The sequence below is a fragment of the Rhinopithecus roxellana genome, chromosome 14, assembly GCF_007565055.1.
Source record: "Rhinopithecus roxellana isolate Shanxi Qingling chromosome 14, ASM756505v1, whole genome shotgun sequence".
In the NCBI taxonomy this organism is placed as follows: Eukaryota; Metazoa; Chordata; class Mammalia; order Primates; family Cercopithecidae; genus Rhinopithecus; species Rhinopithecus roxellana.
This window is the reverse complement of record NC_044562.1, coordinates 886031-901160: the sequence shown is the minus strand read 5'-3', so window position 1 is coordinate 901160 and position 15130 is coordinate 886031.

The following is a 15130-nucleotide window of genomic DNA, read 5'->3' as shown; positions in this document are numbered from 1 at the left end:
AGAATCTCATTTTTTTTTTTGTTTCTTTTTTGGCTGAATAGTACTCTATTGTGTATATGTACTGTACTTTTTGTACTTTTTTTTTTTTTTTTTTAGACAGAGTCTCGCTCTGTCGCCCAGGCTGGAGTACAGTGGCCCGATCTCAGCTCACTGCAAGCTCTGCCTCCCGGGTTCACACCATTCTCCTGCCTCAGCCTCCCGAGTAGGTGGGACAATGGGACTACAGGCGCCCACTACCACGCTCGGCTATTTGTGTGTGTGTGTGTGTATGTGTGTGTGTTTAGTAGAGTCGAGGTTTCATAGTATTACCCAGGACGGTCTCGATCTCCTGACCTTGTGATCCACCCGCCTCAGCCTCCCAAAGTGCTGGGATTACAGGCGTGAGCCACCGCGCCCGGCCTGTATTTTATTTGTGTATTTGCCTGTTGATGAACACAGGTTGTTTCTAAATCTTGGCTATTGTGAATAGAGCTGCAATAAACATGGGAGTGCAGATATCTCTTTGATGCACTAATTTCCTTTCTTTTGGGTATATATCTAGCAGTGAGATTGCTGGATCATGTGGTAGTTTTGTTTTTAGTTTTTGGAGAACCTTCTGTATTGTTCTCTATGGTGGCTGTTGTAATTTGGGTTTCCACCAACAGTGTATGAGAGTTCCATTTCTCCACATCCTTGCGAGTTTCATTATTGTCTGTCTTTTGGATAAAAGCCATTTTACCTTGAGTGAGATGATATCTTCTTGTTTTGATTTGCATCTCCCTGATGATCAATGAGGTTGAGCACCTTTTCATATATCTTTTTGCTATCTGTATGTCTTCTTCTGAAAAATCTCTATTCAGATCTTTTGCACATATTTAAATAGGATTATTGTAATTTTTTTTCTATTGAGTTGTTTGAGCTCCTTATACATTCTGAGCATTAATCTCTGGTCAGATGGATGGTTTGCAAACATTTTTTCCCATTCCATGGATTGTCTCTCTTTGTTGATTGTTTGCATTGCTGTGCATAATATTTTTAACTTGATGTGATCCCATTTGTCCATTTTTGCTTTGGTTGCTTGTGCTTGTGAAGTATTAAGAAATTTTTTCTTAACCCAATGTCCTAGAGAGTTTCTCCAATATTTTCTTTTCATAATTTCCTAGTTTATGGTTTCAGATTAAGTTTTTTAATCCATTTTGATTTGATTTATATAGATGGGAAAGATAGGGGTCTTAGTTTCATTCTTCTGCATATGGATATCCAGTTTTCCCAGTATCATTTATTGAAGAGACTGTCCTTTCCCAATGTATATCTTGGCACATTTGTTGAAAATGAGTTTGCTGTAGTTGTATGGATTTATTTCTGGTTTCTCTATTCTGTTCCATTGGTGCTGAACCTCTTTTTCTTATAAATAAATGTCTTAAAACCCATCAAACGAAAAGGAAACCTTTTAAGTGTATACAACTATCTATCAACCGTATAAGGAACGTAGCTGGAGAGGAAGACAAATCATGATACAATCCCTCTCCATAAAAGATTCACAGTTTACTAGGGAAAAAGAAGAAAAACATGGAACTATATATATATATATATACACACACACACATATATATGTATATATATATAAATAAAATAAAAGAAGAAAAACATGAACCTGTATATAAAATATATATGTGTGTGTTTATATATGTATGTATATACATGTGTGTATATATACATATATGTATATACGTATATGTACATCTATATATACAAAATATACACATGTAAAACCAGTTTATGTGATATGATATAGGCAATAAGTTTTATTAGAAGTTAACATTGAATCATGTGCTTTGAAATACAGATGATCCCTAACATTAAATCATGGGAATTGAAATACAGATGATCCCTAACCTATATGATGGTTTGACATACCATTTTTCAACTTTATGATGGTGCAAAAGCCATATACATCAGTAGAAATCATAATTCAGTACAGTATTCAATATATTTCATAAGATATTCAATACTTTATTATAAAATAGACTTTGTGTTATATTATTTTGACCAACTGTAGGCTAATGCCCATGTTCTGAGCACATGTAAAATAGGGCAGGCTATGCTGTTAGGTAGACTAGCTGTATTAAATGCATTTTCAACTTATGCTATTTTCAATTTATTATGGGTTTATTGGGACATAGCCCTATTGTAAGTCAAGGAGCAACTGTAGTTCTGTTGAGGAGGTAAGTCTGCAACCAGATCTTTGGAGAGGAGTAGAATTTGAATAGGAGAAAGAGGAAGAGAAGGAAAGTAATAAACATTACTATTAGAACACCACCAATACAGTATAAAATAGAGCCATAGGCCTTTTTGGAAAAGGATGAAGCATAGACCTGACCATGATTACCCATGGAACTATGCTTGGCAGGAGGGTAACAGGGAGGATTTTTGCTAGTGGAATTAAGAGGGATAAAGATGGAATGCTGAAAACAACATCCCTGAATACACTGTAGCCCTTGATCAGAAATAATAGGTATAGATCCTACTCTTTTTTCCCATCTTTCTAGTAGAGGAAGGCAAAGTAATATTTTCCTAACCAAGAAGAACTGCATTCACATTTAAAAGTGCTTCTTGTTTAGGTATCATCTTACCATTATGAGATTCCACATCGTTATGATAGATTTTGGATACTCAAGTTAGGAAAAGAGATGTCATTTTAAAGTAGAAGTGTTTATGTAAGTTGGCACTGCAGGTACTATATTATTACATGTGTATAACACAGTTCTCAGTAGCAACGGTAACAGTTCAGGTTGTTATTCATAGATACATTTACTTTATTTCACCAGCTTTTAGCTTTCTCCAAATGTTTACATGAAGGTGGGGTAGGAGACAGGAGAATAATGTGGCTGTGATTATGAGGCTTTCTGCAACATAATAAACCAAAACGGTAATGCAGAAATGATTTGAAAATAAATCCCAGGTTTACACCTACCCACCAGAAGAAAGAAGAGGGTCTGGTGATCTGAACACAAAAATACCCAACATAGAAATGTAGACCACAGACATATCCCCTAAAGCAAAGAACTCAAGAGGACATTTGCTTGGTGGTTACTGACACAGCTTTGGAGCCAAACTGCCTGGATGTAGATCCTGGGGTCATCATTTGCTATCTGTGCAACTTGGGAAAATTGCTTCACTTCTGCAGGCCCCAATTTTCCCATCATAACCTGCCTCGTAAAGTTGAAATGAGGGATGAAAGAGTTACCATTTGTTAAAATCTGGTAACAGTGCTCTGCAGGTGTCACTCAAATAATGTGAGCATGTACGATGCTCCTTGACTTACAATGGGGTTATGTACCAATAGACTCATCGTGAGTTGAAAATATGGTAAGTCAAAATGCACTTAATAACACCTAATGTACCACCTAATGTATCACAGCTTAACCTGGTCTACCTTAAATGTGCTCAGAACACTTACAATAACTTGCATTTAAACAAAATTATCTAACACAAAGCCTGTTTTATAATAAAGTCTTGAATATCTCATATAATTTTAAAAATACTGAGCTGAAGGTGAAAAATTGAATGATTATATGGTACTTAAAGTATGTGTATAACAAAAGTGAGGCATGTTCAGTAGAAACGAATGTGTAAAGTCATAGAAATTATAAAGTCGAAAAATTATGCATCAAACCATCATACATCTGGGACTGTCTGTAATGTATCATCCAAAACAGAACACTTTTAATAGAAAAGGGGGTGCTAAAAGCATTAAAGTTTACATGTTTCAAAATGTTTATGTATTGATCACAAAAGGTCTATGTATAAACGAATATTAGCTTATTCAAAAAAATATTTTCAAAAGGAAAACTTTTAAAACATAATATATATTCGTAACCATTAAATCAAAATATTTTATTATTGAATATTATGAAGAAATAAAAGTAGAACGATTATTTCTGGTATATTTTCATGAACCTTAGTCCATTTTCTTTTTTGAACTTTTATTTTAGTCTCTCTCTGTCATTCAGGCTGGAGTACAGTTGCACAATCATGGCTCATTGCAGCCTCAAACTCTTGGGCTCAAGCAATCCTTGCTCTTCAGCCTCTAAGCATCTGGGACTACAAGTGTGCACTACCGTGCCTGGCTAAGTTGTTTTTTTAATTTTTGTAGAGACAAGGTTTCACTATGTTGCCCAGACTAGTCTCCAACTTCTGGCCTCAAGTAATCTCCCTGTCTCAGCCTCCCGAAGTGCTGGGATTAAAGATGTGAGTCACTGTGCCTGACTAATTATTTTTTTGCTTGTTTGTTTGTGTCTGTGTCTAATATGGTGTTACTGGTTTTGGTCCCTAAAACAAAAAACACTTTCTCAGTGTTTTTATTTTTAATTTTTTTGAAACAACTTTATTAGGGTATAATTTATGTGCCCTAAAATTTACCCATTTTAGTATACAAATTAATGTTTTTAAATAGATTTATGAAGTTGTGCGAACATCATCACAAAGCCTTTATTTTGTTTTAGTTTTTCGTAAAATTACCTGCAAAGTTCTTCCAAGTTTCTTTTCATGGTTAGTTAACTTGAACATATTGGTGCCTTTAATTGACTCTTCTTTATGGACCGTAATATTTTAAATGAGGAAATTATCAGTTAACAGGTACTGAAGTACTTGGTAAGTAGAATTTAGTAGCAAATTCTACTAAAGAGTGGATATTCTGACTTCTAATTTTCTTGAGTATAAAAATATGCACATAAAAGCAGGACAAAGAGTGAATAGCGAATTGCAGGGTTGGCAGGCAGGATGTAGTATTAAAGTAGTATCAATTTTAAAAATCAAGTATCACATAACCACCAAACTGGTTCTATGCCAGCATCAGTTTATAACACTGTAATGCCACATATCTAATTTTAATTTTTTTAGTAGCTACATTAAAAATATAAAATTAAACAAGCAAAAAATAGTAAAAATATGAATGATTCCACCTAAATATTTTCACAGGTACTGACTTTTTTCTTCATTTACATTCACTTTTGCCAATACAAAAACTATTTTCATAAGATGCCACTTTTCAGAAAAATAAAGTTGTCATGATTAAATTGTCAGGATATTTTGCAGGGCAATTTTAGAATTTGAAAGGTAAATATTGAACACTATTTGAACATTCATTGTTTAAATTTCTCAGTTGTCCCTTTGTCATTACAAGTATACATTTCAATTCTTTTTTGTTTGCAAGCCTTGTTTTTCATTATCCTGTATTACAAAACTGATAATTCAAAATGATAATTTCTGGGGCCTCATTTAAAAAAATACTTTAGGGAGGCCTTCCAAATGATTTCTAAGAGTAATACAAAATTATAAAAGTTTCAATACTATTTTAGAATATTTAGGCTTACTTGTAAAACAACTCTTCATAGGCTCAAACATTTCTAAAATTGATTTGTTGATGGACAATGAAAAAATATGTATTGCTATTTTTATATAAAATTATCATTAATCATCTGCTTCATCCGAAAAATTCTGTATTTTAGTCCTAAAGTGTAGACATTTTTAAAAATTATGAATTCTGACTACAGATATTTCTATTTCAATTGGAGATTTTCAGAGTTTGGAAACAAAATTATAAATTATATATGCACCATAGCCAATTCAAGTGTATTTCATTCCAAATGTTTCTTAATTTAGTAAGGGTGTTTTTTAAATGATAATTTCCTTTACCAATATTTATATTTATGTTATAACTACAAAGCAATTTTATTTTTAACTTTTAATTTTGATTCATTTTAGCAAAGTGAACTACTCTAACTTTACTTTGATTTTATAAATTGGATGAAAATATTGATTTGGGGAATTGTCCATTTGAAGGATCTTTCTTCATATATATATATATATATATATATATATATATATACACACACACACACACACATATACAAATAATCTTTTCCTACTGTAGTGCTTGTTGAATTTATTTCCCATGAACTATATTTAAGGCATTCTAAAAATGCTTGTCCCAAAGACAGTCAAACATGGCTTTCTAGAGGAAGCAATGCCTAAAGTAAGTATTTTTTTTGTTTTGTTTTTTGTTTCTCTGAAGGATTTAATCAAAAGAATATAAAACTACCATAATTTCACCATTTACAAAGTTCTGTTAATACAGCCAATACATCAGCAGATATCATTTCCACTTTTGTATGTACATAAGAAAATTTGATCTGAAACCTGAGAAAAATTAATGAAAAATATTAATTTGAACTAAATGGAAATCATTGCATTTATAGTGATATGTAAACCTATCTTCTTTAGTTATATTTGTTAAATTTTTGTCTTTGGCACAGTCATCTATGAACTGACTCTGTCTCAAAAAAAAAAAAAAAGAAAGAATGAAAAAACAAACAAACAAAAAAACAAAAAAAAAAAATCCTAGGACACGGCTAACAGGAATGGGGACAAAGAGTGTGAGTTTGGCATCCCCAAGCAAATCTGATAATATAATCTCCCCTACATAAAAGTCACTATTTTTTCTTACTATCTGTGCATAGATTAACTGAAACACACATGGGTCAATCTAAGGAAAGAATGAGCCCAGTCTGGGTGCGGTAGCTCATGCCTGTAATCCCAGCACTTTGGGAGGCTGAGGTGAGCCAAGAGGATTGCTTGATCCCAGAAGTTTGAGACCAGCCTGGGCAACATAGGATGACCCTATCTCTTAAAAAAAAAAAAAAAAAGAAAAAGAAAAAGAAAAAGGAAAAAGAAATTATCCAGGCATGTTGGTGCGGCCCTGTGGCTCTATCTACTCGATGGGATGAGGTGAAAGAATCGCTTTAGCCTGGAGGCTGAGGCTGCAGTGAGCTATGATCATACCACTGTACTCCAGCCTGGGTGACAGAGCAAGACCACCTAGAAAAAAGAAAAAAGAATGATCACAAATTACATTAGTTATGCATGAATTTTCATGTAACATATTTTAATATTGGTTTGCCTGTGTATGGGCAAATACCAAATTTGGGGCTGGCATGACTCTCTCCACATAGTCTAACCTGTCTCTTTCCCTAGCCACTTACTGTTCTTCATTCCATTAGCTGAGAATGCAATTAAGCATCAAGTCTGAATATTTTGTGGTTTTTAAGCATGTCTATTTAGAGGAGACCTAAAAGCTCTACCTTTTTGCTGTCTGATGCTATATATAGGAGAAAACAAGCAGATGTTGCTGACAGTGTCAATTAAGGAGTTAATAAGCAAGGAAAGTCCGTCTGTGGCTAATCTGGGTTGAACACCACAGGATCACATTAATATTTGTTAAGCACGGCTATACATGAGGCGTTATCCGGTTGTTCTGATACTCACAGTGACCCTGGGTCAGTCCTGTGATCTCTTCAACTGAATTTTCTCTTCTCTTAGGTAGACATGCAAGGTCCTCATGATTGTCTCAAAACTATATAGAATTGAGAAGGTGAGCAGACATGAGCACATTTAGAGAAAAACATAGCTTGGTACTAATAAATGTTTAGTGAGCTTAACCATTAATATCTTTAACATTTTTTTCTTTCTTTTTATTCCCAGCTGCACTGATGAGGAAACTGAAACAGAAAATCCAGAATAAATTCCACCAGGCCACACAACGAGGTATGGTAGAGCCAGGAGAGACTATGAAATCCAGACTCTCACACTAATGCTCTATCAGCTAGACCTCCATGTGAGTCTCCCCAATGTAGGTAGCAAGAGCTTTCCCCAAAATGCTCATAAAGCAAATCAGAGCAATGCTTCATTCCATGTGATTTCTAATTTGAAATGCAAACAATTGCCAATTTGTTTGACTTGTATTTATAATTATTTCCTTGTGAATTACTCATCACTAAACGCTTTATAAATATTTTCTCTTTTTTTCTCAATGTCTATGGAATTATCACAGCATAGAAAATGTTGGCTTTCAAGGATTTATTAATATCCCCTTTTGAAATAACATGTATTTGTAAGACAGAATAAAATCACTTTAAAGAAACAAATCTTGAATTTGATTTCCCGTTCAGACAATGACTTATTTGATGTGCTTAATAAGATGAACTACATAGTGACTTTTATTTAAAGGACCCATTATATAAGAAGTAGAAAAGTAAATATGCACACTTAGATGAGCACGGCCTTGCCAACAGCTCCTTCTGATAGATTTTTAGACTTTACTAAGTTTGTGTAAGCCGAAGGCATCACACTGTATGCATTACTGAATCTAATTTCACTTTTGCCAATAATCAAAAAAACAAGCTAGTGGCATAATATGGCAGTATGCATCATATGCTTACCATAATCTCAAAATTTAACTCTTTGTGAAGAACTGAGCCAATTATTTCTGTCTTTTTCAGCATGAAACCTAATTTAAAGCATTTTTCTAGATGATAAAATAAATACTCCTTTACTCAGAAACTTAACAAATCCAGAATAGAATACAGAACTCAGTAACTAGATTCAGAATATTGTTCGTACTCTTTGCTTGGAATCACTTCAATATAAAATGATTTTCAAGGAAGAAAAATAAACAGTAGTTCCCCCCTTTTTTGGTCCTGGTTTCTCCCAACTGGCAATAGCGTATGTGTGTTTTAGTCTGTGCTTTGCAAAACTTGATGTGAATTCAAACCAGCACAAATATTAAAAAATGCAATTTCCACTTTTGAAAGCAAAATTTATAAGTTGTTAAATATTAGCAATTTGTTTAAGCAAGGGAGGAAAAGGAACCATTAGAAGAAATTCAAAGAAGAGCATTAAAAGGGTCACAAGGATTGACTTATGACATCAAAGGAAAAAAAACAAAAAACACAATGCTAGATCTGTTGCTGGGCAAAACTATGGTAAGCCAAAGCTCTGATAGTGATATATACAGTCTGGGGAAAGCAACTTCACATTTTGGTGTAATTGAGGGAGGAAAATGACTCAGTTCTATTTGCTAATAATAAGTATCATTAGGTAAAGATATAGTAATCGAAAGGCAACTCCTCAGATTTAAATACTATTTAAAGTATCTTTAAGCAAGTGGGTAAGTATGGCAACAACCAAAAATGCTTATTCAACTCAATTCCTACTTTCCCTTCCCAAATCTTAAAATTGGTAAAAAGAAAACAAACAAACAAACAAACAAAACAAAAACAAAAACCAGAGAAAGAGAGAGCTAGTTGGATACCAATGTCTGAACTCCATACCCCAACAGGGACCTCGTTTTGTATGACTGTCACAGAAATGAGCACAGAGAGGGGCAAGATAGTGTAAGGAACAGGGTAGGGGAGAAAAATATGGTCATTTTAAAAGGAATGACAAGGTTGGGTGAAACATAAAAGTCACTCCATAGCCAAGAGAGATTAAAAAGAGCTCAAGAGGGTCATGTTGCTTCCCATTTCCCCTTACCTGATTCTTGCTGTCACTCCATTGGTTAAGTTTTACAGGTTGCAGTAACTGGCAAGGAAGAGATGTGCCTCTCAGCTGTTCACAATGCAGAATCTTGAAAAGGTTAACTTAGTAGCAGTATGACAGGCCATGTAAGTCATTATATACCTTATAACTCATTTGTAAGTAGAATGAGAACTGGAGCAAATTAAATGTAAACTCTGCCATAGGACCTCTAAAAACATGTTAGTCATATGGAAAGCAAGGTTTTGTTTTCCATCTAGAAAGACAAACAAATATTTCCTCACAAATGTGTTACTTTCCTGAGGAGAGCAGAAATGGGAGATAAGTCCATTTGCTGCAAAGTGGTTTAAAGAAAATATATTGGCAGCAGAAGGAAGGTGGTTTAGAGAGAAGATACGTAATAGAATACATATACAAATACTATGAGCATTGAGATTCAGGTCGGTGCTAATTAGACATTTCCTGATCAGTGAAAATCATAAGACTCTCAAAGTCATGTATTTTAAGAAATAGTAAAATTTATCAGGTAAGATAATATATTTATGATTTACCACAGTATTTTTGTGATGGTTCTGTTTATCGTGAAGCCTTATTTTGCACTGACATTGGCACAATTTTACACAATTAACCAAATTTTCTTTTAATGGAAACTTATACACACATAGCACATTCTTTAGTACTAAGATGCTAAAGTTGCTGAACATGCTACAGGTGATTATGGGGCAGTAGTGAAAGAGTTAATTATCCATCATTCCTCCCCCCTACCCTAGACGTCCCACTGTGCCTCTGTTACAGACTTAGGCACAGTTCCTAATGGCAAAATCTATTAGGATGCACAATATTCTCCCAAGGGAGCTGGTGGAAGTCCTGTCACTTGAGACATTTAAAACTGCACTGGATAAAGCACTAGAGAGCTGTGAGTGCATGTGTTCCAACCCTCAGGACAGAAATCATGATCTAATGGGTGATTTCTATCCCTTAATGTCTCTGATTCGCTGGGTATTTTAATAGCCCCCTCATATTTAAGTAGATGAGCAACAGTCTATTTTTTTTTTAATGGAACTTGAGTTTGGTCTGTAAAGTGTCAAGACAGAGGTGACAAAACAAACCACAGGGGAGTGGAGGAAGCCTCGTGGAAATTTAGTTGGTTTGAAGGAGGGTTGAGCAAACACAACAATGTATTAGGGTTTAGCAAATGCTTTGACTTTTTTTTTTTTTTTTCAAATGTTTTCAGTTCAAGGAAACCCAAAACACATTTGGCTAAACACTTTTTCCTTAATTTTCAAACCCATGTGTATTTCAAGGGAAATTTAATCCATGTGTTTCTGATTCATTTACACTTAGCTCATCAAAATGTGGTTTCATAAGACCATTTGATGTCTAAGAAGCCTTGTGAGCTTTTTTTTACAAGCTTTTTTTCTTTGAACCAGGAAGTTACATTTTGCCAAGAGTCAATGGAACTTCAACCAGAAAAGAATCAGTTTTGTTTGGGATCTTGGAATCCTCAAAGTTGGTGGGAGCTAATGAGCCAGGAGGGCAGGGAAGGCGAAGCTGATTCAGAGAGCAGGAACCTTCCCACTTCTAATATGTTATCTGTTCAGATAACTTGAAAATCTAGTTTTCTCTCAGTTTATAGTAGAAAATTCATCTTCAGTTTTTGAAAATATTATAGAAAACATGAGGATGAATTTTATTACAGGGTCCAATGCTGTCATATGATCTGATAATCGTCCACTAGTGAGTCTGTGGGTGACGAGTATCAGGGCAGTAATGACATATTTATCTTAGAGGCAGTTATTAAGAAGTGACTCACAAAAGTGTTTAGATTGGCCATTTTTTAATATTTAAAAAAGCTTCCTCTGGCTGGTTATTGTCGCTCTGTGCACAACACTACTGGTTCTTTAAGAAATAAGACAAATAAGACTCAGTGCATGTGCTGATTCAGGTGCACACAATCCCCTATCTCATTGCTGGTGTTGCTAAAGAGCATCTGGGGTAAGGAAACATGCATCCGGTCCATCCGTCAAGAGTCCATGAGAAAGCCAACAATGTTTGCACCTGCAGGATGAATTACATCTTTGGTGAGTGTGGGAAGCTACATAATGAGACAGCTGAGTGGCTGACACATTTCTTTTTTTCTTGCTCCTTCTGCACCTTCTTTTTGCACTACCTTCATTTTTCCCACTTCCTCTCCCTTTTCCCCACCTTTATACAATCACCACTAGATAATGGAGCAAATGTGGTACATCCATCCAAAGATGGGTTGACATGGTTTACACATTGCTTTCATTTGGTTGTTCTTTGGATGAATTCTTCCTTGAGAACAAGATAATGAAAACCATACGGTCATTGAGCACACAATCTGCCGTCACTTTGGCTGTTCCCTCACAGCCCATTTCATTTTATAAAGCCTGGTCCCTGAGTTTATGCCAGTAGAAGATCCCAAGCAGGTGGAATCCTGCCCGCTATGGGCTTGCAGAATTCAGCAAACACGGTCAATTTAGTCTTTGCCTGTCTCCCATACATCAGAGAACTTATTTGAAGGGAACATCTCTTGCTAGTCTGATATAGGTTTAGAAACTTGGCCTTCTAAGTATTCATCTAAGTTCTGTTCTGGGACCTTCACTGTAGGAACTGAAGACAAAAGAACCAAAATATATATCAACAGAAAATTAAAAGAACATTTGGAAGTTTTTTACCTCATGCAAACCTCAGACTCTGAACCACTGCCTAAAGGAAATAAATACTGTGTTATGGTGAGTGAAAGTAAATGTGTACTTCATTTCTGAGATGAGTTTTGACAGTCTAAAACAAAATGATAAATTTTTAACTATGGCAGCAAGTTCGGACAACAGGTGTGAGGGAAAAGAATTATTCATTGATGCAAATTCCTATACCAGTGAGTGAAATGGCTAAAAGCAATAAAATTACAGATGAGGTCTTTGGAATTTAAACAAAAGAAGTTTATTTTCACTTTCTAATGTGTCACCTGCTTTTATTAGACACCAAAGAAACATTACAGAAATATTAAATTATTCTCTGAAAATACAAAGGTAAAAACTATTGCGGTTTAAGATAGAAGATATTTTCTCTTAAAATTGGCTATGATACTTCTACACTGATAGAACTTATGAAAACAGCCAATCTATTATGGCTAATTTAATTTTCTTTCGCAAAGCTACATAATTCAGAATAAAAACTGTAATCAATGCCCAAAACACAAATCTCATACATCTTGCTAATGCTGAGAAATAGTGTCAAGTTCTTTTTCAGTACAAATATAAGCAATACTTTTAATATGTTTTGTTTTTAATTCTCAGAAATCATTATTATTAATCAAGCAAAACAACCTTTTTATAATATAGAATTATCCTTCCTAAGAGTAGAAGCACAGTGATTAAAAACAAAATATGGAAAGTGCTATAATTAAGAGATAGAAAGAAATTTAGAATAATTTTGTTCAAACTCATAATTTTACGATTGAAAAAAACAAAACTCCAGAGTGTTTAGGAGTTTGTTCAAAGTTCGAAACCTGGATTCTATAAGGTTGGATATCAGAAGTCAGCTCTAAATACAAGTTCAGTGCTATTTTAACAATCAATAAAATTTATAAGAGCAATATATTCCTGAGATAGAACACATCAGAAAAGACTATAGAGATTCTTTGAATTTGGAAAATTCTCACTAGGTAGAAATTCCAAAGAATAGAACAGATAAAAATGGAACTCACTCATCGAGGAAGAGTTGGAAACCCTAGGGTCTCATTTATTAGCTCCTCTCACCCACTCCTTCTGAGGGCCTTCTGAATACCTTGTAAAAACTCCAAGAGTGTCTTAGGACACTGTCTTAAAACCACCAATAATATTCTCAGTTGTGGTGAGTAGACTCAAAAGTGACCCCAATGACCCTAGAAAATGCCACAGACTGGGTGGCTGAAACAACAGACATTTATTTTCTGGAGGTTAGAAGTTTGAGATCAAGGTGTCAGCAGGGTTGGCTTCTGAGGCCTCTCTCCTTGGCTTGTTGATGGCCATCTTCTCTCTGTGTCTTCACATGGTCTTCCTTCTGCACTTGTCTGTCTCTTAATTTCTTCTTTTGTTTTTTTTTTTTTTGTTTTGTTTTGTTTTGAGACGGAGTCTCTCTCTGTCGCCCAGGCTGGAGTGCAGTGGCCGGATCTTAGCTCACTGCAAGCTCTGCCTCCTGGGTTTACGTCATTCTCCTGCCTCAGCCTCCCTAGTAGCTGGGACTACAGGCACCCGCCACGTCGCCCGGCTATTTTTTTGTATTTTTTAGTAGTGACGGGGCTTCACCGTGTTAGCCAGGATGGTCTCAATCTCCTGACCTCGTGATCCGCCCGTCTCGGCCTCCCAAAGTGCTGGGATTACAGAATTTCTTCTTATAAGAGCATCCATCGTTGTATTAGGGCCTGCCCTAATGACCCCATTTTAACTTAATTATCTGTTTAAAGACTTTATATCTGAGTTTGATTAAGTTAATATAACAAAATACCTTAGACTGGGTAATTTATAAACATCAGAAACTTATTGCTCATAATTCTAGAAACTGGGAAGTTCAAAATGAAGGCACCGGCAGAGTCAGTGTCTGGTGAGGGCTCACTCTGCTTCAAAGATGATGCCCTTTCATGTGTCCTTACAAGGTGAAAGGATGAGGCATCTCTCTGGGGCCTCTTTTATCGGGACAGCAGTCTCATTCACAAGAGCAGAGCCCTCGTGACCTAATCATCTCCCAAAGGTCCCATGCCCTAATATCATCACCTTGGTGAGTAGGTTTCAATATATGAATGTTGTGGGTATACAAACATTCAGACGAAAGTACCTTATCTCCAAATACAGTCACATTCTGAGGTACAGTGGGTTAGGGCTTTGACATATAAATTTGTGGGTTGTGGAGAAGAGGGCATTAATTAGCTCCTACCACTCACCTTTCTATATTATGCCTTTTGTATCATACCCTCCCCTTGGGTGGGAAATTTGACTTGATTCTAATCTATAGAATATAGCAAAGGTGATAGGAGTCACTTCATCACTTCATGATTATGTCCCTGATAAAATAACCTGTCTTGTTCTAGAGATTTTCTGTCTCTCTTATTGACAGAAAAAGTGAAGTGGCCATGCTAGGAGGCCCAGATGGTAAGGAGCTGAGGGAGGCCTCCAGGAAATGACCAGCAAGAAGCCAGCTCCCTCAGCCTTGTAGGTACAAGAAAATGAATTCTGCCAGCAATCTGAGTGACCTTGGAAGCTGATTCTTCTTCTGTCAAGCCTCCAGATGAGAATCCCAGTCACAGCCAACACCTTGATTGTAGTCCTTAGCAGAGGACTCTGTCAAGCTGTGCCCGGACTCCTGACCTGCGGAAATAGTGAGGTAATACATATGTATTGTTTTAGGATAATTTGTTACATAGTATGGAAAACTAATACTTAAACTCTGATAGTGGCTTTGGAACCAGGCTGTGGGTGCAGGCAGGGGAAATTTTGAGAAACACAGCAGAAAATGCCTAGATAGGGCTGGGCACGGTGGCTCACGCCTGTAATCCCAGCAATTTAGGAGGCAGAGGTGGGCGGATTTCCTGAGCTCAGGAATTCGAGACCAGTCTGACCAACATGGTGAAACCCCCTCTCTACTAAAATACAAAAAATTAGCCTGGCATGGTGGTGTGCACCTGTAATCCCAGCTACTCGGGAGGCTGTGGCAGGAGAATTGCTTGAACCCTGGAGGCGGAGGTTGCAGTGAGCTGAGATCGCACCACTGCACTCCA